This window comes from Paroedura picta, chromosome 3 (assembly GCF_049243985.1).
Source record: "Paroedura picta isolate Pp20150507F chromosome 3, Ppicta_v3.0, whole genome shotgun sequence".
Lineage (NCBI taxonomy): Eukaryota > Metazoa > Chordata > Lepidosauria > Squamata > Gekkonidae > Paroedura > Paroedura picta.
In genome coordinates this window covers 93,632,404-93,659,560 of record NC_135371.1, presented here as the reverse complement: position 1 = coordinate 93,659,560, position 27,157 = coordinate 93,632,404, and the positions used below count along the sequence as shown (strand labels likewise).

The window sequence follows — 27,157 nt, the reverse complement described above, 5'->3', positions numbered from 1 at the left end:
GAGAAGGAAGGACTCCCTGGAGAAGAGCCTAATGCTGGGAGTGATTGAGGGCAAAAGAAGAAGGGGACGACAGAGAATGAGGTGGCTAGATGGAGTCGGTGAGAGCTTAAATAGACTCCAGGGAACGGTAAAGGACAGGAAGGCCGCAGAGTGAAGAGCCCTATGAGGAGCATAAGGAAGTAAGCAGTTCCTCAGGTATGATGGGCACAAGCTGCATGTTAAAGGTAAGGGTAAAGGTATCCCCTGTGCAAGCACCGGGTCATGTCTGACCCTTGGGGTGATGCCCTCCAGCGTTTTCATGGCAGACTCAATACGGGGTGGTTTGCCAGTGCCTTCCCCACCATTACCGTTTTACCCCCCAGCAAGCTGGGTACTCATTTTACCGATCTCGGAAGGATGGAAGGCTGAGTCAACCTTGAGCCGGCTGCTGGGATTGAGCTCCCAGCCTCATGGGCAAAGCTTTCAGACAGCTGCCTTACCACTCTGCTCCACAAGAGGCTCTTGAGTTACATCATTCAAAAGAACTGATCTGCCTTTTTTTGTTGTTGTTGTTGAGCGATAAGGATGCCAATGTCACCTTAATTACGGGTGAATTTTTGTCTTCAGTTTTTAATCTTAAACTGCTTGATGTATCCTGACTATCTCTGTTCATTTTGCTAATCTGCTTTATGCCAATAAAGGTATTGTGTGTGTGTGAGTTACAAAAGTCCAATCTAGAGGTGACCATTGCATGAATCACTGTGGCTAAACAATTTAATGACAGCTAGGGCACTGGTAGTTAAGCCTGGTGCTGATGAAAAAATTTCATATGGGCTATTCTTCTGACCTGGACCTCCATTGATAGGGAGGCATCCAAGATTACCCCCAAGTTCCTGGCCAAGGGTAAGATGTTAAGCTGCACCTCAGCCAAGGTGCAAAGGTGTGCTTCCTGATCTGCCATATTCCTGTCCAGTCACAGGACCTTCATCTTGGGGGGGGGGGGTTGAATCTCAGGGAGCTCTGCTCCAATCATACAACAATGATTTCCTAACATCTTGAAAATGTATCCAAGGGGAGTCTGGATGGCTGTCCATGAGGAGGTAAAGCTGGGCGTCATATTGGTGATATCCCAGCCCTGGACCAGCAGGGCCAGAGGGTGCATGACAGTGTTAGAGGAAAGTATTGCTCCCTGCAGAATACCAAAAGGGAGTTGATAGGGACACAACTCCCCCCCCCCAACTGCCACCCTCTATGTCCAGTGCAGTCACTGAAGTACTGTTCCCCAAATCCCAGCCCCAGTGAGGCAGTTGGCTAGCACCTCATGGTCAACCATGTCAAACCATGTCAAATGTGACTGATAGATCAAGTATCATGAGGGTAGCTGATCTGCCTCAATTCAGCTGGTGCCGGAGATCATCCATCAATGTGATCAGCACCAGCTTTATCCTGTGGCCAGGTCAGAAGCCTGACTGCTAGGAGTCAAGAATCAGAGTTTTTCCCAAGTATGGCACGAGCTGGTCCATGGCAGCCCTTTCAACCACCTTACCCAGATAAACAAGATGTGAAACTGGGTGGTAGCTGGCCAGGTCCCACAGGTCCAGCAATGTTTTTTTCAGTAGGAGACAAGCTACCTCCCCCTTCAGCACCTCTGGGAACTCCCTGGTAGACAGGGAGAGGTTGACAATATCCAATATGCTGGTCACTCATTTTGGGCAACCAAGATAGTCAGGGATCAAGAAGGCAGGTGGTTGCTCTCACTGACCCCAGCAAATTGTCCACTTCGGTTTCTGAGAGCTACCTAAAGCCATCAAACTCATCCCTCCAAGAAAAGTCAAGGGGCCTCTAGTTCTCTCTCTTTATCAACCATGACAAGGAGGTCACAGTGGAGCAACAAGACTTTATCTGCAAAATCTAATTGACTAGAATTTTGTTGCCCCTACTGAAAGGTTGTAAGAAACCAAATTACCCTAAATAATTTGTCTGGGCAAGACTTCACAGATGTGATAGAAGTAGCATAAAACTTACATTTAGCTGCCTTCACTGCCATCTCATACACTTTCATAAGTGTGTGATAAGATGTTCTTGCAGCTCCATTGTGAGTCTTCCTCCACGGTTGCTCTAACCTGTGTACCTGAGGGATCGCCTGTCTGCTTACACCCTCAAAAAAGGCTTATGCTCTAGCACTTTCAACTATCTGGTGATCCCTGACCCCAGGGAAGCTCGCTTGAGCTCGATCAGGCCCAGCAGTTTCTCCTGACCCCCACCTGGTAGAACAAGCTCCCAGAGGAAATCAGGAAATCCCTGCAAAAGGGAGCTCCTCCACCAGGCATTTGATTGAGATCGAACTGAACCACTACTTCCCACGGGCCCTCCCTCCTCTGGCACCCACCATAATTCTGCCCAACCCACTGAGTTAATTTATGAGTTAATTTAATGTTTCCCACAGTATGAGTTAATTTAATGTTTCCCACATTTTCCTACTGTTCCATGTTGCTTGCTGTTACGCTTCATTATTGTTAATCTAAGTTATCTGTATTTTTTTCTGTTTTATGTGAACCACCCTGAACCTTTGGGGGGGGGGCAGTATATATATAAATAAATAAACAAAATAACCATCTCGCTTCCCTCTTCCTTTCCCTCAGCTCGCAGAATTCCAATGAGCTAGTTTGAGGTGAGGGCGGAGAGGTTGCCAAGGAGCAATCTTGTAAATGGCGGCAGTCAGGTGAGACTGTCAGTCCTCCACCAGCACCACTAATGAGTTGCTGGAAGGTATTGGATCCCACAGAGCATTCAGGAATCCACTCGGGTCCATGTCTCTGTGGGTGGGCCAAAATGTAGCTGTTGCCCACATAGGGATGGAGTGGTATCCTAAGCTGAGTGTTCAGGATGGAGACCTCTGACCATGGGACAGTGTCAACCATCATCAGATCCACATCTACCCCAGCACTGAAGATCAAATTGAGCATGTGGCCAGCCTGATGAGTGGGATAGCCCCAGTGTTGCCATGGTCAACACCAAGTCCAAAGCTGATAAAGGGGACAACACATCAGCATAGACGTTGAAGTCCCCCAGGCTTATGAGTCTAGGTTACTGCAAGGCCCAGGCTGTCACTGCCTCCAGGAGGCTTGACAGGCCAGCTGAATATGAGTGATTAATCTCCAGAATTCCATGGTATTGTTAGACTCAGTGGCTTTGATTAGTGCCTGCCAGATCTCATGAACCATATCTTTCTTTTTTTATTTCAAAAGAGCCTTATATGTGCTTTTGCATTTCCCCAAGGCTGGAACGTAACTGCTGGGTGGTAGTTATGTAGGTGATTAGGGTCCAGGGATGATTTCTTCAAGACGGACTCATGACTGCCTCTTTCAAAACATTTGAAACTATATCTTCCCTCAGAGAGGCATTTGTTACCTCCTGGATTCACACAGCATGGAAAAGTAGATATGTCAAGCCTTACAATTAAACAAGAATAACCACTGAAAGCACAAGAAAGTTTTGTTGAAATAGTTTGCCCCAGAACAATGCCTTATATTTAACTATGTAGTAAAGACAACTTGATGTTAAATGTTAAATTCAGAGAGACACTTATTTCTGCTTCCCCCTTGCTGCTGCTCACTGAGCCCCACAAAATTTTGTTCTGGAGGACTGCAAATCTTTAAAAATGACAGAGTAGGTGAGGAAGTCAGTAATAATTGCCGCCCCTTCTTAAGTGCCCTTAAATCTTATTCACATGGATGGGCAGGCCAATAAAGAAATGCAAAATATACAATTCATCCTGGGGAGCCAACAAGAGAAGGAATTGGTGACCCCTCTTAAAGACATTCAAGATAAGAATTATAGAGAGATCTGATAATGCTGGGAATGTCATGGTTACTTGCACATTATGTCCATTTTGCAGTTTTAATTGTTTTTATTGATGTTTTCTTTTTGGAGGTAATCATGGCTTGGGAAAAATCAATATGCTGATTTTGCTTTAAATTCTAGTAAAGGCCACACTAGCAAAGGTATTTTCATCTTTATGCTGTAATAAAATGGAACTGGTTCCTAGGGATGCAATAGGTGTGGAACCGAAGGCAGGCTTTTCCAATACTACTCATTACAAAAAGGTTCAAATTAAATTAAATTTATTTAATACAGCACCGCAGACAGATGAAACAGATAGCAAGGAACACTGTGCAGCAGAAATTGCATAATCTGAGAACAGAAAAAAATAGTTAAAATTCCATGATTGTCAGGTACATTATAAAAAATTGCATAATAAAATTCCTCTAAAACACCTTTAATGAATGGTACTATGTATTATGCACATGAGCACAATATTTGGCAACCTGCTTAATAATATGGGCCTTTCTATTCCACCAGAGAAACCTAAGGGAAATTTTGCACAGTAAAAAAAATAGTGTTATGCCAGTGCAATGGTGTAACACTAAAAAAAAATGCACCTCTGGGAATTTCTCACCTGCTGGCTCCTCTGCTGCTGTCTGGTGCTTCCTGCCATTTTGCATGCCTACTTGAAGTGGCGAAAGAGGATAATGTGCTATACACGCTCCTCTCTTCCACCTGTCAATCAAGACAGGTGGCCAATCACCTTTCTCCCTCTTTTAAAGGGACCGTGATGTGAGGTATTTTTTTTAATTAGACTTATGCGTTTAAACGCATATGCATCTATTCATAGATGCTTAGGGCTCCTTTTACTGCAAGCCCTCTTGGCCACATTGGTAACGCACATGTCTTTTGCGAGTGGCTTGCTGGCTGCTCTCCTCCTGCTCGCGCTACATGGCAGGGGGAATCCAGTTTATACAATTCCCCAGCAAACACTTTAAAATGGAGGATGTAGCTGCTGGTTTGCTGCTGGAATGCTGGATGATCACGTCTTGCAAAATGCAAAAAATATGGTGCTTACAAAAGGTAAGAATTTCACTTTTTTATCTGTTGCGGAATGGCTCTAACTTTTCCTTTGAGCTACTGGAGAAATCCCTGAGTAAAGGGAAGATAAATGTATTTCTTGCAGAGTTGAAAGTAGGGCACCTTAAAATTGATGCTCAGTTGACGCTATCTCCCCAGAATTAGAGGGGCAGAGACTTTCGGCTACTGGGGCTTTCTTGAAGTGGCCCACTAGAATGGCAGAAGGTAATGCAGAGCAGCTTCCTAGTGTGAATGCTCTCCTATAGTACTTTGTTTCCAAACAGGAGAGATAGTCTGCAGAGTCTTGAATATATCTGGTACTCAGTGGTGTGACATACCTGGGGGACCAAGAAAGATCAAATTGACGCTCTGAGTCCTCAATCCTTTGTTTCACTACAATTTTTACTATGGACTCACTATTTTCTAACAGTGGAGTCTGAAGCAAAGTTACACCCATGGACTTCAACAGATTTAGTTACTTTGCTGAGGACTGCAATGTAAATCAGGCTAAAGAAGATACTGCATAGTGGTACATTAGTAATAATTCAGTATGTATCATTTAATTTTAATATTTATGGATTTACCCCCCCCTCTGAGAGAGAGAGACATTTCTTCCATCGGCATTAAGTCTTTGCCCATAACTCTTACTTACCAGGAACTGTTGCTTTCCAATGAGACATAGTAATAATTTCCCAGTATTATCAAGCTATGTTTGTATGGAAGTCAGTCTAATGAATTGGGCCCTTGAAACATATTTCTGTTTTCAAGTGCTGTGCTCAAGAACACACTGTGATTTAAAAAAATGGTTCAATATACAAACCTAATTGCTTCCCATAAGAATATGAAAGCAGTACTTGTGTGAGCTGAGTCGCTCTTTAAGGGATGACATTAAATCTGTACATTTATAAAGGGCAAGCAATGTTTGTTATGCTTGGTAGCTCCAGAAAACTCATACCTACAGCATCACACTTCGCCAAGGTGGAATGCGGCAGAATTAAACATATATGGGACAGAAGAATTTGTAGCCGTTTGATAGGAGGTCTTAGGAGTGCCACATCTAGGTTGCAAAATTCCTGATGACTTGGGGGGAAAGCCTGAGGAGGGAGCAGTTTGAGGGAGAGAGAGGAACATCCATCGGATATAATACCATAGCATTCTTTCTTAAAAGCAGGTATCTTCTTGAGGAGAAGTGCCATCTGAAGTGCAGTCTGAGGGGTCAGTTTTAATTCTGGGAGACCTCCAAACCCTACCTGGAGTTGGCAGCCCTGTGCTATGTAAAAAAGAATCTAAAAATGGCTATAGAAGAGAAGCTGGTTTTTTATACCCTACTTTCGACTACCCAAAGGAGTTCCAAAGTGATGTACAAACACCTTTCCCTTCCTATTCCCACAACAGATACCCTGTGAGGTAGGTGGGGCTAAGAGAACTCTAAGAGAATTGCTCTGTGAGAGCATCTCCAGGAGAATTATGACTAGCTCAAGAACACCCAGCTGGCTATATGTTTAGGAGTGGGAAATCAACCCTGTTTCTTTAGATAAGAGGCCACTGCTCTTAACCGCTACACTATGCTGGAACTCTGGGGGCATTTCCGCACATCAGTAAAAATAACGGTCTGCCAGCTGATTAGCAAAGCACTAAATTTTATCATGCGCCCTAGCTCCTCCTCACCTTTGTCTGCTGCCTTTTCAACTGTCTCACCCACCACATCTGCTTCTGGAAATGGCAGAAGAGAGCAATGTGCCTTATATGTGACTCGCTTCTGCCTGTCAATCAGTTTAGGCAACCAATCCCCTCCTCCATATTTTGACACAATTTAAAGGTCCCGCAATACCCACTAATCTTTTTTTTAAATGCGTACTTCTACGTTGCAATGCCTATGCATGGAATCATAGATGCATAGTGCTTTTTTAACGCCACCCCATATGGGATCATGAGTCCTTTGATACTTTTAAAAATTAATAACATTCCTGATATTGCAGGGAGGGACTTTCATGAGGCACGCTTTGTATTACAACATTTAAAAATATTCTTTTATTTCTGGCATTGCCTACACATGTGTCCACCTATTCATTGCTCCAGGCACGTAGCCATTTTAAAAAAGAAATTCTGTCCCCAGGAACAAGGGAGAGGGAGGCAGGTGTGAGGGCGCCTATATTAGGTAAGCATTTCATTATGTTTTTTATGGGCAGAAAAGCCCTGGCTTTGTCAGGAGGGAAGAGGCAAAATGTATGGTGACAAAATAGGGCTTATGTTGGAAAAAGTTTCTTTTTAAAATAAGCAATGCCAAGCAGTATCACTGCATAAGTGAGAGCCACATGCTCAGCTGAAGATGTGGTTGCTTTATCAGCTGGCTCAGGTTCCAGGATTGCCAATTCCAGCACAGGAGATTACTGCAGATGGGGGAGGCACAGTTTGGGGATATAAAGGAGCTCAGTGCATTGTCAATGAGCCACCCTCTGAAGCTGTTTTTCCATCCAGGGGCACTAATCTGTAACATGATTTCAGGAGAACCCTACCCTCACTTGGAGGGTGGTAGCCCTGTGCTTCACAGCTGATGGGACAAGCTACTATTAAAACTAAACAGTGGCTTGGCTTTTGGGTAGGATAAGGGTATCTATGCATACAAATTGCATATCAACACCTTTATCTGGATATCCCAGGGCTTGGGCCCATCAGATTTCAGAAGATAAGAAGAGTTGACCTTGGCTAGCATGTGGATGGGCAGACACCAAAGAAAACCAGGACTGCACTGTGGAGGCTGGCAATGACAAACCAACTCTGAAATTCTCTTGCCTTGAAAACCCATAAGTTAGCTTATGGACAGGACAGCAAAAACAGCCCCCTCTGTACACACACACACACATGCACATACATGATCTATGTGTGTGTGTATCTATATCTATCTACATAAATATAGATATACACATAGGTCATATACACATGAGGCACCCAAATGTATAGGATTGCAATGCCTGTAAATTAAAAACACGAAGTTCTATGTCTCCTTAAAGACTTTAAGATGCCATATGACTTTGTGCCAGTACACTTCTTAACCGCTCCAAGAACCTGTGCACGTGGCCAAAGTGTGTGTATTTTCATTGTAGATTGCTACAATTAGGAGGAAACTGTCCTCTGGTTTTGAGAACTTAACTGCCTTGCAATCATTAATGCAATCCAATTTGATTTTTATTGACTTACTTCATATAGCTTAAACTTATTTTCTAGTTTCATTAATATATGGGCCACCTTGATTTTTCAACTCCTGTCAGCCTTCCAGAGATCTGTGGGCTGCTGACAATATAGCATTAGACAGGTTTCTGAGGAAGTGCTGATTTTTATATTATCAAATAGTGAAGCTTCATTTTTATTTCTTCATCTCATGGCTTCTGTGGCATGTTGGTATCTGATTTGCATTTAATACCATGTAATCCAATTAAGGCTGGAAGCCTCTTGGTCTTAATTTAAAGAAAGCTTCAGTCTACAGATGTCTGAATTCTTTCAACAGGCCTTGAAATTAGAGATGTGCATTTGGATTTATCAGTTCTGCAAACACATATGAAAAATACCTTACTGCCATTTTCTGGATATATTTGGGTCTCTGCATGGTATCTGGGATTTTTTTAGGGTAAGAAATGGGACTCAAAAATCTCAGAAAGATTTGGGAATAGCTGGAAATATTGGGAGTCAACAATTGAAGGCTCTCAGGATTGATTTTCTTTATCTTTCCTGTGTGTCTATGTCCTCCTGGATGTTGATATTAGCTTGCCAGGTTGGCTTGACTTTGATTCTATCCTTTAAATTGGTTTTGTTGGTCTTCCAACATTGTATTCTTTGCTAAAGCTGCTTGTGGTTAGGTTTGCCTTTTTAAAATGGATTCTCAGTTCAACATTACTTTGGGTTCTTGGTTTGTGCATGGACTCAGATTCTCTGATTCAACAGTCGTTTGGTGTGCAACCACAGTCCTATTTGGTTTTGCTTGAGTGATTCATTTGAATTCTTGGGTTGTGTAGTGTGAGGCTTGCTACATTGTCCTGTGGTTTTGCCAGGATCCCTTGGTTCTGTATGGTAGAAGAAGAAGAAGAGTTGGTTCTTATATGCCGCTTTTCCCTACCCGAAGGAGGCTCACATCGGCTTACAGTCGCCTTCCCAATCCTCTCCCCACAACAGACACCCTGTGAGGTGGGTGAGGCTGAGAGAGCCCTGATATTACTGCCCGGTCAGAACAGTTTTATCAGTGCTGTGGCGAGCCCAAGGTCACCCAGCTGGCTGCATGTGGGGGAGTGCAGAATCGAACCTGGCATGCCTGATTAGAAGTCCGCACTCCTAGCCACTACACCAAACTGGCTCTCCAAACTGGCTCTCTTGGGTTCTTTGGGTTTGTTCATTCTGCCTGAGTTTAGAGGCTTTTGGATAGGATTTTCTTTGCTTGCTCTTGTATGTTGCCCCTGAGTAAAGATGCACACTCACCATAGCAAGCAATTGAGGATGGCTGGAGGCACCTTCTTCAGGAGCCCATATTAAATTGGACCTATTGGACAAATTAACTTGAAATTTGGGGAAAATTTAAATAACAGGCACCAGCAGCTCCATTGCAATTTTGGTGCAATTTGCTCAAACAAACAACAAAAAAGACCCCTCCAACCCTATGGAAATATTCCCCATAGGAGATAATAGAGCTGAATAATATTGGTGAAAAATAATCTGGAACTGAATACTAAGTAGTTTTTAGAACCCTGAAAACTGGGAATATCAATATTGTTTCACTCCCTGATATCTGGATAAAGCTATATGTTTCTAAATAACACATTTCTGCTTGAAGCATATTTTCTCTCTACTTCCCATGCTCCTCTTTTGCACTTTTGCACTTAATACTGAGAAGCCTGAGAAAGACTACTGGTGAGCTTAAAATCTGGCAGGGGCTCATGGGAATTGTAGTCCATGGACATCTGGAGGACCACAGGCTGACTACCCCTGGTCTAAAACACATACACAAAAGATATTACACTACTCTATAGAGTTGCCAATTCATGATTGAAACATTCCTGGAGACTTGGGGTGGAGATGGGGATCTTGGCTATAGAGGTCTAAAGCATCCATTTTCTCCAGGGGAGCTGATCTCTGTAGTCTGGGCATCAGTTGTTATTCCAGAAAATCCTCAAACCCCATATGGAATTTGGGGACTTTACCACTGTGACTTTCAGGGGCAAATTAAATAGACATTCTTTGAAGAAATAAACTAGGCAACAATAGTTCAATATTATGGTAGGAGCTATATCCCTTAGAAGATACGATATACCGGTGGTACATTAAAACGCATGCCCTAACAGCATATGCTCTAGGCTACTTCTTTTTTTTTGCTTGTAGCTCTTCTCCATTCTTTGAATGGAGATCAAAAATGTCTTCAGAATGTATTTTCCTTCACATCAAAAAATTTCCATATTATATCCTTTGAAATATGTTTCAATTTCACCGAGTTGTGGCCATAAACAATAAGGATGTAGATGCTGCATTCATCTGTCTGATAGCATCATCTTAGGTTATTGTTTTTGGCCTGGATGTATTTTGTTGAATTGTGTTCAGATGATCAGACAGGATGTCAGTTTAATTGGACTTCTTATCAAATCTATTTCTTTCTCCCTGTTTTTGCCAATACCATAGCTGAAGAGCACAGTTTTATGACTCCCTCTGTGGAGTTCTTTGCCACAATGCTTTGCACAGATGGTGATACATGGCTATGTTATTGTTAATATTGATCTTTGTTTCTTTCCCTTCTGAAGTGATTTGTTGAAAGTGTATAAAGAATGAAGGGAATCTGGGCAGTATGCTTTCTTGCCTTGTAGAAGTAAAAAATAAATAGAAAGGACTGTGTTTCTGGGAGGGCAATCCTATATACTTGGGACCTGGGTTTATAGTGAATGAAAACTGTCTAGAATTTATTTTTGTTCTCAGGTAGCTAAATAGCATACTAGTCCAGAAATTAGACCAGGAGTTCCTAACATGTTTGAGCCTGTGGCCAACTTCAGAATTTTGAGAGGCGCTGGTATGCAGTACCTCAATATGTCAGCATCAGGAGCCAAACTTCTGAAAAGTTCAGTGGGTAGCAGGGGAAGAACTGGTGAGTGCCATGGTGCCCATAGGCTCCGTGTTGGGGAACGCTCAGGTAGATTAGATTAAGATAAATATATAAGGCATAAGAAAAGGCCCTCCTATGCAACTTTCTCCAATCTTGGACTGATTCTGAACAATCTGACTGATCATTATATTTGCCAGTGAGAAGATTCATCTCTTAAGAGCCAGTTTGGTGTAGTGGTTTGGAGTGCAGACTTCTAATCTGGCATGCCGGGTACAATTCTGCACTCCCCCACATGCAACCAGCTGGGTGACCTTGGGCTCGCCACAGCGCTGATAAAGGTGTTCTGACCTAGCAGCAATATCAGGGCTCTCTCAGCCTCACTGACCTCACAGGGTGTCTGTTGTGGGGAGAGGAAAGGGAAGGCGACTGTAAGCTGCTTTGAGCCTCCTTCGGGTAGAGAAAAGCGGCATATAAGAACCAACTCTTCTTCTCTTCTTCTTAAGGATTCAAGCCTTTTAAATTTTAATTGTTTTTATTATTTATTGAATTTAATTGTTTTATCGAATTGTTGTAAACTGCCCTGAGACCACTATGCTGAGAGAGGTCATCATAGAAATCAAATTATAAATAGAAAGATAAATAAATAATGTTAAACATAATGGAACTGGATTTAGAAGAACTGGCTATAGACTATTGAAGGTAATGGATATGTATTTCAGGCAAAGTGAAATATATTAATCACATTCCTAGGATAAAATTATTGTGGTCTTCAGTAATACTCTTTAAAATGCTGGTAATTTATTTAGGCAGATGGAGGATAAGGACAGGTTATTTGTACTGAAAATTTCTATAGTATGCAACCCATGAACTTGTGGGCTCATTGCACTCAGGCCTGTTCATGTTAGGGGATAAAAAAAATATCCTGGGGACCAAGTTGCTCTGGGGCTAAGGTAGCAAGCAGAGGCCTGTTGGAGTCCCTTTTATGTTTCTTCCCTACTTTTTTCTTCTTCTTGCTGAAGAGAGAGAGAATAAAAGGAGGAGGAAGGAAAGCTAATACACTGCCGAGAATATCCAAGCAGCCCTCTACAATTAGGAACTCTAAACAGAAGAATAGATTTTTGTAGGAGAGGACTGTGGGCTGTTCCACATTCGTCCAAAATAGCACAATGGTTACTAATTGAAATCGCTACAGTTTTGCTGTTATGCACAACGTCGTTGACAATTTGCAACACTCCTGAAACCGATCCGCAAAAAGTGCTTCGTTGTAGCGCTTTCAGGGAAATCCCAAAAAGTGGATTCACCCTCCGGAAAGCGCTACACTCCTGCAACCAATCTGCAACACGAGCGGGAAAGTTCTGTGCATTACCATTGTTGCGGTTTCTGCAAAGTCCCTCCCCCTGGCTCTCTCCTCTGATCCTCCGGTGAAGCGATCGCCATTTTTTTTCTCCGAGCGAGCGGAGATCAACACACCGGCAAGCCTTCATTTACTCAGTGAGGCTTCCCCGGCTGCAGTCCTCTGTTTAAAGTCACCAAGCACAAGCATCGCAGAGGCCCATTTGCTGGTTTATTTTCACTTTATTTTTCACACTGTTTTCGGCTGAAAATCGCGCCCGTGAGGAGGGGGGATTTTTTTTTTCACTCGGGGGGAGCATGGCAACGATGAAACGGCAGCTCAAACACCACCTGCTAGCTGGATGGGTCTCTCCGTTGCAACGAATCAATGCATATTCGTTGCAACGTGTGTGTGTGTGTGTATTTTTTTAAAAAAACCTTCCTTAAAGGGAAAGGGGCTGTTTGGGAGCATGATAATGGCCGCCCATTGGCTGCTTGACGGCCAGGGGCGGGACACAGCTCAGCAATAGCGCTTCCTTTCTAGCGATTTTTGCTGAGACCAGAACCCTGTGGGAAATGATAGAAACGCAACTGGATTCCACTACAAAGGCAGGTATGCATAACGACGAATTCCACTATTTAAAATGGCGATTTTTCGTTCAGCAAACAATTTGCTACATGGATCCCGGTGCGGAATGGCCCTGTGTTCCAACTACCTATATACTATGTTCTGGAATTCTCTCCATTTGCTGAGGCATTTCTGTGTAGAGACAGGGACCGATTCTGCATGGAGGCATAAAACACGCACTGCCTCCTGCTTGCAAATATGCAATAGGAAACTGTACATTTGCATGCTTCCTGATGGGAGACCCCTCCTGCATTATCCCGCCATCTTGTCACAGCTTTTTGCCTCCCAACGAGGTGGTGGAGAAGCAGGAAGTGTGGACAATACAAAGTTCCCCCCCAGCTTCTTCAGTTGTCAATCAATGAAAGCCACCAATCTCTTCACAGGGGTTCTTTTGGGGACTCAAACTTCCTTCTCCTTACCGAGTCCTAAAATTAATTAAAAAAAACCACACACTTATTATTATTATTATTATTATTATTATTATTATTATTATTATTGAATTTATTTCCCGCCACTCCCTTGCGGCTCGTGGTGGGTTACAACAGTATAAAACCCCATAAAATACATTAAAACCAATTAACATGTCAATAGTTAATGACTACCTGGCAAGAGCGGCTAATCAACTACCCATTCCCCCCCTAGCAAGTGGAGAGGGGATACTGATGGTACTTGTGTCTAATCCCAATCCTCAGGTCCCGGGGGGGCGTAGATGTTAAGCCTGGTCTCAACCGTAAACCTGGCGGAAGAGCTTCGTCTTGCAGGCCCTGCTGAACGATGGAAGGGCCCGCAGGGCCCGCAGCTCTCCCGGGAGCTCATTCCACCAGGCAGGGGCCAGGACCGAGAAGGCCCTGGCCCTGGTCGAGGCCAGGCGTGCTTCCCTAGGGCCGGGGACGACCAATAGATTTTCTCCCGCAGAACGTAAAGCTCTACGGGGGGCATAGGGCGATAAGCGGTCCCTCAGGTATGTGGGTCCCAACTCGCGTAAAGCCTTGAAGGTTAAAACCAAAACCTTGAACTGGATCCGGGCAGCAATTGGCAACCAGTGCAGCTGCATCAGCACTGGCTGGATATGGGCCCTCCAAGGTGTGCCAGTGAGGACCCTGGCAGCTGCGTTCTGCACTAGCTGAAGTTTCCGGATCAAGGACAAGGGAAGGCCCGCGTAGAGCGAGTTACAGAAATCTATTCTGGAGGTGACCGTTGCATGGATCACCGTGGCCAAGTGTTCGGGGGACAGGTAGGGCGCTAGTAGTCGGGCCTGGCGAAGTTGGAAGAATGCCTGGCCTGCTACTCTTTTGATCTGCGCCTCCAAAGTTAGGGAGGCATCAATGATCACGCCCAAATTCCAGGCCTGGGACGCGATGGTAAGATGCGCCCCTCCCAGGGTGGGCAAGCACGCTTCCTGATCCTGCCCCCTACGTCCCCTGCTCGAACCATTCTGTCACCGCTTCCAAACATCTGGCAAATTGTTCCGGGGGAGAGTCCGGGCGGCCATCCATGAGGAGATAGAGCTGGGTGTCATCAGCGTACTGGTGGCAACCCAGTCCAAAACTCCGCACCAGCTGGGCCAGAGGGCGCATAAAGACGTTAAATAATGTGGGGGAGAGGACCACGCCCTGTGGGACTCCACATGGAAGTCTGTAGGAGCGCGAGAGCTCATCCCCCACTGCTACCCTCTGGGTCCGGTCCTGGAGAAAGGAGCGTATCCAGTGTAAAGCTGGTCCGGTCCTGGAGAAAGGAGCGTATCCAGCGTAAAGCTGTGCCCCATATCCCCGTTTCGGCGAGGCGGTGGACCAACAATTCGTGGTCCACGGTGTCAAAAGCGGTCGACAGGTCCAGAAGAACCAGCACTGCCGACCCGCCTCTATCCAGCTGGTGACGGAGATCATCCAGCAGGGCGACCAGCACCGTCTCCACCCCGTGGCCAGGTCGGAAGCCAGACTGATATGGATCAAGTGCCGAAGTTTCTTCCAATAATGCCAGGAGCTGGTCTGCCGCAGCCCTTTCGACCACCTTGCCCAGGAACGCTAAGTGCGATACTGGGCGGAGCTGTCTGGGTCTCGCGGGTCCAGCATAGATCTTTTCAGGAGAGGGCGGACCACTGCCTCCCTTAGCTGCTCAGGGAACTCCCCGGAGTCCAGGGAGAGATTGACAATATCACTGAGCTGGCCTCCTATCTTCTGGCCCCCTCCTTTGAGGAGCCATGATGGACAGGGGTCGAGGGGGCACGTGGTCGCCCTGACCGAACCTAGCAACTCGTCCACTTCGGGTAGCCATCGAACGTCACCTCCAAAGGCGGCCAACAGGTATCCAGTTCATTTACTGTATTAACTGTGGCGGGAAGAGCACGGCGGAGCGACGACTTCCACATTGCTATTGGGAAACACCACAACAGTAAAACATTAAAAAAAATTTTTTTGCACTTTTTGCACAACAATAAAACATTTTCTTAAATCCCTTTTTGGGATTCTTTGTATAATGGTCTCTCTTTATGTTCGGGTAGATTTGTGATAGGCTGGTCATGGTAACTGGACCCCGAAGATTGTGTGGTGATGATAAGGATTTAAAACAAAAAGCATGGATTCCAAGCTAATAGGATCACATGCTCCCATCTTCCCCTATTCATACCCCACCACTACATATCTGAGGGACTGCCTGTTGCCCTATGCCCCCACAGGACTTTACACTCTGTAGGCACTGATTTGTTAGTTATCCTGGCCTGAGTGAGGCATGCCTGGCCTCAACCAGGGACAGGGCCTTTTCAGTCCTGGCCCCGACCTGGTGGAATGAGCTCTCAGGTGAGCTTCAGCCCCTGCAGTAGCTTTCCACATTCCACAGGGCCTGCAGAATGGAGCTCTTCTGCCAGGTCTTTGGTTGAGGACAGTGAGGGAAATCACTGGAAGATCATGCCCCCCCCCCATGGCTGGTGTTAGCACCTGGGCATTGCCAGCTATGCCCCCTCTTCTCTCTGATAGTGGGTGTGGGGCTTGTGTTATTTATTGCCTGTTTGCTGTGTTTTTTTTATATTGTATAGGTATGTTCTTTTAATGGGGGATTTAATAGGATTTTTAATGAGGATCGTGTGACCCGCCATGGCCTATTGTATGGGAGTGGCGGGGTATAAATAACATATATAGATAGACAGACAGACAGATAAAACACAAAGAGGAATGTGTTTTAGCTACCCGATCCCAATATTATTGTGCACACTGAAGAGAACATTTTATGTGAAGTGAGGGCACATTGCTTTGAGGTCCCGTAGCTACACAGACCATGTCATTTTTTAAAAAAGAATTTCAATCAGGAAATGGAGAGGGGAGGGCAGGTGCAAGGGTAGGCAAAACACTACTGAGACTGTCATACTTTCCCCCCTCTAGACATGCTTGCCCCTGTTGGGATAATGGACTTGCTGTAGAAATTTTGCCAAGGAGAAAAGTTAGGGTTTTATTTGTTCTTTTGACTGAAATTGAAATAGACTTGAATGGCATGGAATGGACTATATTCTCTCTTCACAGGATCCTAATAAAAGAGACGTAGAAGAGGCATAAAAACAGAGATGTGTGTAATATTCAAAGGAAGCCTTGCCATTTAACCTGCCAGTCACCTTCTTTCTTGAATAGGAATAGGGATTGTAGATTCCCATTGATGAATTCCGGGTTCACTTCAAGGTTTTGGTTCCTACCTTTAAGGTCATTTATTTATTTATCTATTTATTTTATCTGTTTTTTTTAATACCGCCCTTCCATACGGCTCAGGGTGGTATAAAAATGGACTGCATATCTAAGGGACCCCCTATCTGAATAAGTCCCCTGAGGGCATTTTGCTCTGCAACAACAAATCACCTGGTAATCCACAGCACAAAAAAGGTCTGACTGGCCTTGACCAGGGCTAGGGCTTCTTTGGCCTGACCCCTGCTTGGTGGAACAAGCTCCCTGAGAACATCAGAACCCTAGTGGAACTAACAGTTCGGTAGGGTCTGCAAGATGAAGCTCTTCCGCAGGGCTTATGGTTGAGGCCACTTCAGAGGAATACATACATGAGCAATGAAGGGCTTCCCACATTGCAACCCAATATCTCTCTGCCTGCTCCAACCAGAAGAACAAATTGGGGACATCACCAATGGTTTGGCAGATTAATTGTTGATCTATTTTACTTAAGAGCCTCTTGTGGTGCAGAGTGGTAAGGCAGCCGTCTGAAAGCTTTGCCCATAAGGCTGGGAGTTCAATCCCAGCAGCCGGCTCAAGGTTGACTCAGCCTTCCATCCTCCCGAGGTCGGTAAAATGAGTACCCAGCTTGCTGGGGGGTAAACGGTCATGACTGGGGAAGGCACTGGCAAACCACCCCGTATTGAGTCTGCCATGAAAACGCTAGAGGGCGTCACCCCAAGGGTCAGACATGACTCGGTGCTTGCACAGGGGATACCTTTACCTTTACCTTATTTTACTTGTTTAAATGATTTTAACTGCTATTTTATTTTTAACAATGTGGTATGCTGCACTGAGACGGCGGTGCTGTGCTGATAGGTGCAATCTAGAAATTCAATAATAAATAAAATAAAAATGAGGAAAGGGCCCTCTGCCTGTGTAACATAGCACAGTTAAAAATTTTGTTCCCTGTGCCAGTGATAGATCCTACCTGCCATGGACATCAGGTGGGTAAACTATAATGGCTGGGGAGTGTGTGGGGGTGGGGGTGGGGGGATAGTTAGCCAGACAGAAATTTGTTAAAGAGTTGATACTAATTATGATAATATTTAATTTTACTTTAATTTATAAACTAATTGTTTTTAGGAATTTTGTTCCATGTTGTAAACTGCCCTGAGCCTTTATGGGAGTTGCATGGTATAGAAATACAATATATAATAACATAAATTGGTAACTAGCTAGAATGCTTCAATTTTACAGATATGAATTCCAAAGGAGTATATAGACACTGGAAGAAGTTCAAGAAATTCTACTTTAGGCTCTTCAGCAATTCCATATATTCCAACATCGTCAAATGAACATGTCCCTTGGTGATTTTCTTTCTCTACAGTGCCATTTCAAAGTCATATCACCCAGTAGTTGTCATCAGAAAGCAAGAGAAAAACATTGCCCATCTTTATTGTACCTCCTGCCCTTTGTTTAAATTGTGTCCTTGTAAGAATCATTTGCCTGTTTGCCTCAGGTATGACTGCAGGAGTTGTTTTTGAATCCCATCCTGCAGGCAGAAGCTAAAGAACTATGGTTAAAAGGTGTATATTGTTCACTTATTAATATCCCAGTGATCTGTATCTCAAATAAATAAAAATCCTAACAAATGAAGAGAGCCTCTTGTGGCGCAGAGTGGTAAGGCAGCTGTCTGAAAGCTTTGCCCATGAGGCTGGGAGTTCAATCCCAGCAGCCGGTTCAAGGTTGACTCAGCCTTCCATCCTTCTGAGGTCGGTAAAATGAGTACCCAGCTTGCTGGGGGGTAAACGGTAATGACTGGGGAAGGCACTGGCAAACCACCCCGTATTGAGTCTGCCATGAAAACGCTAGAGGGCGTCACCCCAAGGGTCAGACATGACTCAGTGCTTGCACAGGGGATACCTTTACCTTTACCTTTACCTTTTTAACAAATGAAGAAAACATTGGAATTGCTAGCTGGTGCAGTTCTACTCCCCAGTTTCATATATGCCCCTTATGTGCAGTTCTCTTAGTGCTCTCTCAGCCCCACCTACCTCACAGGGTGTCTTGTTGTGAGGAGAGGAAGGGAAAGGTGTTTGAAAACTGCTTTCTTGTCAGTATCAGCATATTCTTACAAAGCAAGAATGAAATGCTTTGTCTTCTATCAGCACCCAGTACTGTGTTTTCATGTAATTGGAAGGGAAATTGTTTCTTTGATTTGTATGTATTGGCTTTTTTGTATAACGGATTCAGACTAGCATAAATTGGCAAAGCCTCTCTCTGTATTGGATTTGCAGTAAAACAAGCATAGAAAATTCAGTAACCAGTTGTGACATTGTTACTTTAAATTGTAGCATTTCAGGTTGACAAGAATTTATCAGACCCCTGGAAACTATAAAGCTAAAACACCTATTGATGCTGAGTTGAAGGTCAGAATTAGGGCTAAGAGTTTAAGCTATTAAAAATTAATGCTAAGGGGAAAGTAGTACTGAAGCTATGTCTCCACACCCTAGTGATTTTTAATTTTTAATTTTAATGAGATGAATGCACATGGTCTTCATATCCATATTTTCAGTTGTTCAGTCATTTCCTAAAACATGGTGAATATAAAATCAGTATGATACAGAACCATTGCGATACAGAACAACATTTTGGTGTGAGTTTCTTTTGGACATTGAGTAGATTTGTCGCAGGGAAGAGCTAAGGTAATCTAAATGCCAAAGTAAGAAAAACTGAATACTGCACCCTATATACATTTATATAGACTAATTCATTCAGCACATATTTATGATCCTTGTGTAATTCTGCTTCTGATAGACGAGAGGAAGGGGTGGAGCTAAACAAGATAAAGAAACTGTAGTGGGTAATTCTGCAAGGCTTATGATCGAGGCCAGTTCTTATTCAACCAAACATCAGGCTTACAAAGTTTCAGCAAAGCATTTATTATGTACCACATTGTCCTAGCTGCAAAGACTGGAATTATTTTGAAAAAAATGCATGGTGAAAGATTCCTAGGAAGCTGTAGAATCTTGGGAGTTACTGAGCCCAACGAAGGCCGACACGAGAAGGGAGAGAGTGTCCGTCAGTTTGTCCAACTCCAGCACCAGCCGGCCTCAACAGCCCACTCTAGTACCTGCAAAGTTGGGTTAGAGTTGGGAATCTTAGTCTGGGCCAGTCTTTTTCAAACTTTTGACTATGGAGAAACCCCTAAAATATATTTCGGGTTTTGAGGAACCCCAGAAGTGGTGACTTGCCCCTTCAGAGAAGTGGACACAGAAGAGTCCCACTGAGGAAGTGGGTTCCAGTAACATCTAGTGATGTCAGCAGCCATCCAAACTTCTGGGGAAGACTGTATAACCTTTGGGAAGCTCTCACATAAACCTAATGTTCCCTGGACTACTGGTTCAGAACCCCTGGTTTAGGTGATGGTTGGAAAAGTGAGAGGAATTCCTTTTAGGGAAGCCCAGTAAATCTAGGACTCAGGAGCACTAATGAGATTCTGAATCATTCCAACAATTGGAGTTGGGGGGGGGGACATATGTCCTTTTGTTGTTCTTGCAGACTACCTATTGAGCTACATTCTGATAAGAACAGATACTACACTTGATCTTAGCCAAAAGGCCGAGAAGCGATCTTATTTGAGTGCAAGCTGTATAATCATATTCGCACAGGTGCAATAGCACCAATGCCTATAGAATGCCCTCACGACCTGAGAAAGCATTGCCTGTAAATATTGCTATCAGATACAGATAATTTGTTAACTAGCAAAGTAGAAAAATTTGCGTGGCTAGCTTTAAGAATTAGGAAAGAATGGGTCACTCATGTATAGCCATAACAGGTCCACAGAACTTCTTATGTTTTTTGGTTAGTAGATATATCGCACGCCTCTTAATCTTGTCTTTTGTTTTATATTTTAACAGTTTTATTAGTTTTATTGCATTTATGGCTCATTTTATCCGTGTAAAATAGTCAACGGCAGTTAATGCTTCTAAATGTTGGCTTTTATGGTGAAGAAGTTTTAAGTTTTATTGTTGATGCATTTTTAACCTTTTAATGTATTACCTTCCCTTTACAAACTGCTATTGTATAGTAGTGCTTCTAAAATTTTGGTCTAAATGACCGTAAATAAATAAAGTAAGTAAGAGCTACATTCTGATTTATAATTCAGGTTAACTGACCCATTCTCTAGAGTCTCTGGCAGAGAAATGTCAGGGCTTGCTGTCGTAAGACCTTTAATTGAGTGGACTGAATCTGGGGCTTGCTCATAAAGACTGGAAGTTTTTAAAAAATGTATGTATGTTAGATCGGTGGTCCCCAACCACCGGGCTGCAGCCCGGTGCCAGGGCATTCGCAGCTCCCTCTCCCCGCCCCCCCCCCAGTAAGAAACTTCCCAGGCCGCAAGCAAATCGGTCTCAAAAGCACATATTAGCTTGTGGCCCAGCAAGTTTCTTTTTGTGGGAGGGGGGGAGAGGGAAGCAGGGCCACGCATGCACGTTTGCACCGTGCGCGGCCACAAATGCGCATGCACAGCACTCCCATGCACGGCATGCATGGCATGCATGGCATGCGCGGCATGCGCGGTCGGGCAATTGCCCTCCCCGCCGTCACCAGTCCGCAGCCTCAAGTAGGTTGCGGATCACTGTGTTAGATGTTGCCCTCAAATTATTCCCATAGCCTAGTGACAAAGTGATTACACTGAGAACAATTTATTTATTTATTTTTATAATAATTTTATTGTTTATTATTATGTAAAGCATTTACAGAGAAGTTGTAAAGAAAAAGCGACCAGTTGATATGGTTTGCCATCTCTTTTAACATAGATATTTAGTTCCCATCACATATTATTCCTAATCTAGAAGTTTTTACCATTTTTCTTAGCCAAGTGATTGTTAATACATATAAGAGTATGATCTGTTATAGGAATACATTCTGTTATTATCTTAAATGATATTAGGTCAGTCTCCTTCATAAATTGGCCCTGACCCAAGAATTACTACTGTCGTCTTGTTAATGCCTATAAAATATGGTTTGTCATCCTCTTTTAGCATACATATTAACATACATATTCAATTCCCATCGCATATTAATCCTGATCTAGGGGTTATTACCATCTTTCTTAACAAAGTAGTTGTTGATACATAGGAGGGTATAATCTATTATAAGGATATATTCTATTATTGTCTTAAATGATATAAAGTCAGTTCCCTTCATATATTGGACCTGTCCTAAAGGTTACTGCTATTATTTTTCCACAGGAAGCCAGGAGAGTACTCCATTATTCAGCTCATCTTTCAGGTGGTCGTAGAAAATGAAACTGTGTTTTTTTCCATAGTAGAGTATTTCTGATTGTCCTTCTGTCAGGGCCAAAGAAATCTCTTACTTGATTCTTGCTTGTAATCGCCTTTGAGGGGGCTCTGAATCCTTTGTCAATCTGGATCTCTTCCTCTGGTCGCACAGAAATATCTCCTGATAGCTTCCTAGTTGCTGTCGCTTTTGAATAGACTCTTTTTATTTTGCTGATCCAAGTCATTTCCTGCTCTGAGTAGACTTCCAGGTTTTCGGTACTTTCCTTCCTTGAATCTGTTTTCCCAGGTTCTTTAAAGGTACTTTGAGTTTTTACATCTCTGGCACTCTCTCCCTCCAGTTGATTAACTTTCAGACATTGAAGTTTCACTTGATTTACTGTTAGCTGAGCTACGTCATCAGCTGGTCTCTCTGGACCTTGGGCTCCATCCAAAAGCTCCCCCTTAGTCCCACGAATTTCCTTTTCCAGCTTGTTGACTGCTTTCAGTATCTCTGAGTTTCCTTTGCATAACAAATGGAAAAGCTGTGCCTTAGTTAATTCTTCCATAGTTCTAGGCAGTCACAAACTATAAACAGAAAGTCTCGTGAGGTCTCGCGGGAGCACGAGCGATCCCAAATTATCAGTTTGTCGATCTCCGTATCAAGTCAAATTGCCCCACTGAACTTTCACCAATAAATCTTCAAAGCACTCTCTTTGTTTGGTTAATGGGTATAATTAGCTGGGAGACTCTCACTCGGCGAAAGAAGGAATTCGCTTGTGAATTGGTTGAGGGGGGGGGGGGAGGGAAGAGCTTGTGGGAGAAGAGAGAGAAAAGCCAGAAAGTTTTCAATTCTTACTGTTGCAGATTCCAGCTTCTGTCAGCTTCTGCTCTTGTCGATCTGGTAAATGATGGTCTAGGAAGAATGTAAGGTCAGCTGGTCGTTTCAAGCTTGTAAAGTTGTTTGCGACAAAGACGCCATCGTGACCTTGAGCACAAGCCGCTATTAATCCAGGGAGGTCGGTCTTCCTATCTCCCGACGGATCTGTAGGACCCTCAGGATGCCGTTCCCGGTTCCTGGGGTGACCGGTGAGCAGATTTGCGTATCTGCTCAGGTCAGCCAGGTGCAGAAGCCGCTGACCCTCGGCATGGCTTAAGAGCTGAACAGAAGTCCAGCTTTTCTTTATGGCGCCATCTTCAGTTCTCCACTGAGAACAATTTAAATCAATTTTCAACAGTGCAAATCCCACTGAGGAAATCACTACAGATTCTAAAACCAATGGTCACAGGTATAGAAGTGATTATGTGAAAACAATTCCACAACCTCACATAAGACCGGGGGGCGGGGTGTGTGTGATGGGGACACTTTTCTGTCATTTTTAAAGGCAGCTTTTGTAGTCCCTGCAGTAATTGAAGATGGGACAAGAGACAGCGGCTAGAATCCTGTAAACGAGGATTTACTTTCTGAATCAGAATTTTCAGCATATATCACATCTCACCATGTGTGCGGTAGGCTGATGGGGGATGGGTGCTGTCTTCCACATCCGGCAGCTTCATTTCCATGTATGTATCGAATGCAAAGCTTCTGACCATAGCATAAAGCTGTTTGCCTGCCAGCCACTACAAACCTAGAGCCATTCCGCACCAGGATCTATGTTGCAAATTGGTTGCGGAATGAAAAAATGCCATTTTAAATATTGGAATTCATCGTTATGCATACCTGCCTTTGTAGTGGAATCCAGTTGTGTTTCTATCGTTTCCCACAGGTTTCCGGTCTGGGCAAAAATCGCTATCCAGGAAGCGATATTTGCCGAGCTTTGTCCCGCCCCTGGCCATCAATCAAACGAGCAGCCAATGGACGGCCGTTATCATGCTCCCGAAAAGCCCCTTTCCCTTTAAGGCAGGTTAAAAAAAAAACACGTTACAACGAATCTGCGTTGATTTGTTGCAACGGAGAGACCAATCTAGCTAGCAGGTGGCGTGTGAGCTGCCGTTTCATCGTTGCCACGCTCCCCCCCGAGTGAAAAAAAAATCCCCCCCCGCATGGGTGTGATTTTCGGCTGAAAATAAAGGGGAAAATAAAGGGAACATAAACCAGCAAACGGGGCTGTGTGGTGCTTGGTGACTTAAGACAGCTCTGGGGAGGGACTGCAGCCAGGGAAGCCTCGCTGGGTAAACTAAAGCTCGCTGGTTCATTGATCTCCGCTCGCTCTGAGAAAAAAATGGCGATCGCTTCGCCAGAAGATCAGAGGAGAGAGCCAGGGGGAGGGACTTTGCAGAAACCGCAACAATGGTAATGCACAGAATTTTTCCGCTAGTGTTGCAGATTGGTTGCAAGACTGTAGCGCTTTCCGGAGGGTGAATCCACTTTTTGGGATTTCCCTGAAAGCGCTACTATGAAGCACTTTTTGCGGATCAGTTTCAGGAGTGTGGCAGATTGTCTACGACATTGTGCATAACTGCATTTTTGTAGCGATTTCAAAGAATTTACAAAGAATCTGTGCAGAATGGCCCCTAGAATATTACTTCCTTTCAATCCAGGCTCCTCCCGCTTCTCCATAACAGTATCTTTGGCAGGATGAAAGGTGTTTCATGAATGCAATGTGCTCTTTTATCTTTAAATCAAGGAACTTTGTAGATTTCAGGAAAATGGGTCATTTTAAATTTAAATTGGAAGGGCTGTCTTACTGTATGCAGAATGGGTATTGGAACATGTAATTCAAATGTGGGATCCTTTTAAAAATTAATAATTTAAAAAGAGACTTGTTAACATCTGGAAAGGGTGTTTAATCCTAGCCCCATGAGGGTGTTTAAAATATAATGTTTTCCAGAACACTCTGTGATCTTTGATGTTTCTGTGGACCCTTTAATCCATAAATGAATGCATTTCATTTCGCTTTTGCTTTCTGCCAAGTAGATCAGGCTAACCAAGATGGGTATCTTTTACAAACAGGATAATTGTGTTGAATGCAGTTTCCAAATGCTTTACTGCTTTGATCACACAATTGTCTAATATTTATGGATCTTAAGGGAGTTATGTTGCCCTCTGGTAATCTGTATGTATCATTGCATAATTTTGTAAACTAATTATTTTTGTCTCAATTTTTCTTGTGCACAAACAGATGTGAACACTTAACTTAATTGTTAAGAGTATTTGGGGTGGAGGTTATTACACTACAGGATATATTAATTGAATGTGTCTGATAGGAAATAGTCTTAAATCTACATAAAATATACCTAGATTAAAAGGAACTAACATCTAAGCTTATAAAATCTATTTTTTTGCATTAGGAAAGATTTTTCTAGGATTTTTTGAAACCATTTTCTATTGCCTGTACAGTATTTTTTGATAAATCCATAGAACTGACAAGTGGCTGAAATGAAGAAATGAACCACAACATTACATTCATTACATTACATTCACCTGATGGACCCATTATGCACGGCCGCCGAAATGGCGATTTTGGGTCACATGGAAAACGCGGAGGGGGAAGAAGTGAAGCAAACCGCTTATGCACGGGACGGGACGCAATGGCGGCAAAACCCAGAGTAACTGATTATGCATGTGGCAACCCCGGCGCCGCTTCTGGTTGTGCCCCGGTCACCTGGAAGATGCGCTTTCTTCCGCATTTCGCTAACACGGCTTTTTCGGCAGTATGCAGCTAATCTGTGGCCAGTTGCAGCCGGCACCGTGCATTATCAGTGATTTTAGTCACCACCATTCCACCCCGAATGTGTGCTATTCCCCCCGTGCATAATGGACCCCCGTGCATTCCCCCCGTGCATAATGGAGAGGCTGATTCTGTGAGGGTTTAAGGGGGTGGCAGGTGACAGTGGATGTGCAGGGGGTTGGACTAGATGACCCATGAGGTCACTTCAAACTCTATGATTCTATAAGTTATCAAAACAGTGTTTCTCCATAAGGCAAGCAAATGATATATTTGCAGTTGTTTAAGAATTCCTGAGCTGAATGGCCCAAGCTAACTTGATTTCATCAATTCCTGGAAGCTAAACAGGGGCAGTCCTGGTTTGTACTTGGTAGACCATTAAGGAATTCTAGAGTTGTTATGCTGAGGCAGGCAGTGGAAAACTACCGTTGCTCATCTCTTGCCTTGAAAATCCTGTTGGATCACCATAATTTCATGGCAGAAAAGGAAAGAAAATAATTACAAACCTATGCAGAGATAAGAACAACTCCTGTCATTAAACAAAAGGATGTGGCTAAAAAGTACTCAGGCCCGGCTCCTAAGGAGGCCCCACTTGGCTTTGCAGTGCTTTGCTACACCTCAGGGCCAAGTGGGACATTTTTATTTTGCAGGAAGGAGGGATTATATTCTCACGTAATCCCACCTTTCTGCAAAACAATCCCCCCACGTAGCGAAACCTTTCTTCTAAGGGGGGCACATTTCAATGGTGTACCAGTCCACCACTGAAATGTGTCCCCCATAAGATACAGAAGTAGCAGAGCATATAGCTTTACCACAATGCACTGACAGCAGACTGGAGCAGCACGACTGGTGTGAAATCGGCCCTTGTGAAAGGCAAGTGAAGTCACTGCTAAAGAAAACAACCTCTGAGAGTGGAAGGGTTCCAAGGATTTCAGGGGACTTGGGAAGTGGCAAATTGTAATATCCTATAGACCAACAGGAATGGCAACTTCTCTTTTGTCTTTTGTATTCAACTAGTTTGAAGTTTGGTCCAAGGATATTAGAACCTGGAGACATCTTGTATTTGCGCTGGGGAAGAGAAAACAGGATAACTTCAGTTGGTTTCTAGCCTGCTGATTCTTATCAGGGACTGCTGACAGAGATACAAACTCCTGCTGCTGGAAATAATGCTGGGAGTGTTATGTACTTCATTTTGAAGTGTGGAGGGGGAGAGAGAAAAATGCTAAGAATAGAATGCAAAGCTGTTGGCACAGTGAAGGATGATTTATTTTCCTTGCAAAATGCTTCTGTAGCAACTGGGGATGGACACACTTCAATTTCTGCAGTCCCTACAGTCCCTTTGAACCCACTGAACATTTGATTTGCCTTGTATTTCTTTGCTACTTTGCATTTAGATTTGGAAATGCCCTTCAAGGATTCTCTGCATGCTATCTATCTATGTTCAACTTATGCCACCCTTCATGTGCCATTAATAGTGATCAGCACAGTCAACCAGACAGTTGTGGGCATCAGATCTGACTATCTAGCTTTATGGTTATAGAAAAGAGACTTTATTGGTAATAATAAGAGGAAACTTTCATTTACCTTGGACAGATATGGATGCAATAAACTAAAACATAAAGATGCATTACATAAGATAGTTGTTA

At 43.7% G+C, this 27,157-nt stretch overlaps 1 pseudogene; it reads right to left on the bottom strand.

The window, feature by feature from the left end:
* Positions 1-20,077: 20,077 nt before the first annotated feature.
* On the bottom strand, positions 20,078-20,194 carry LOC143834573 (U2 spliceosomal RNA; annotated as a pseudogene).
* Between the last annotated feature and the right edge of the window lie 6,963 nt (positions 20,195-27,157).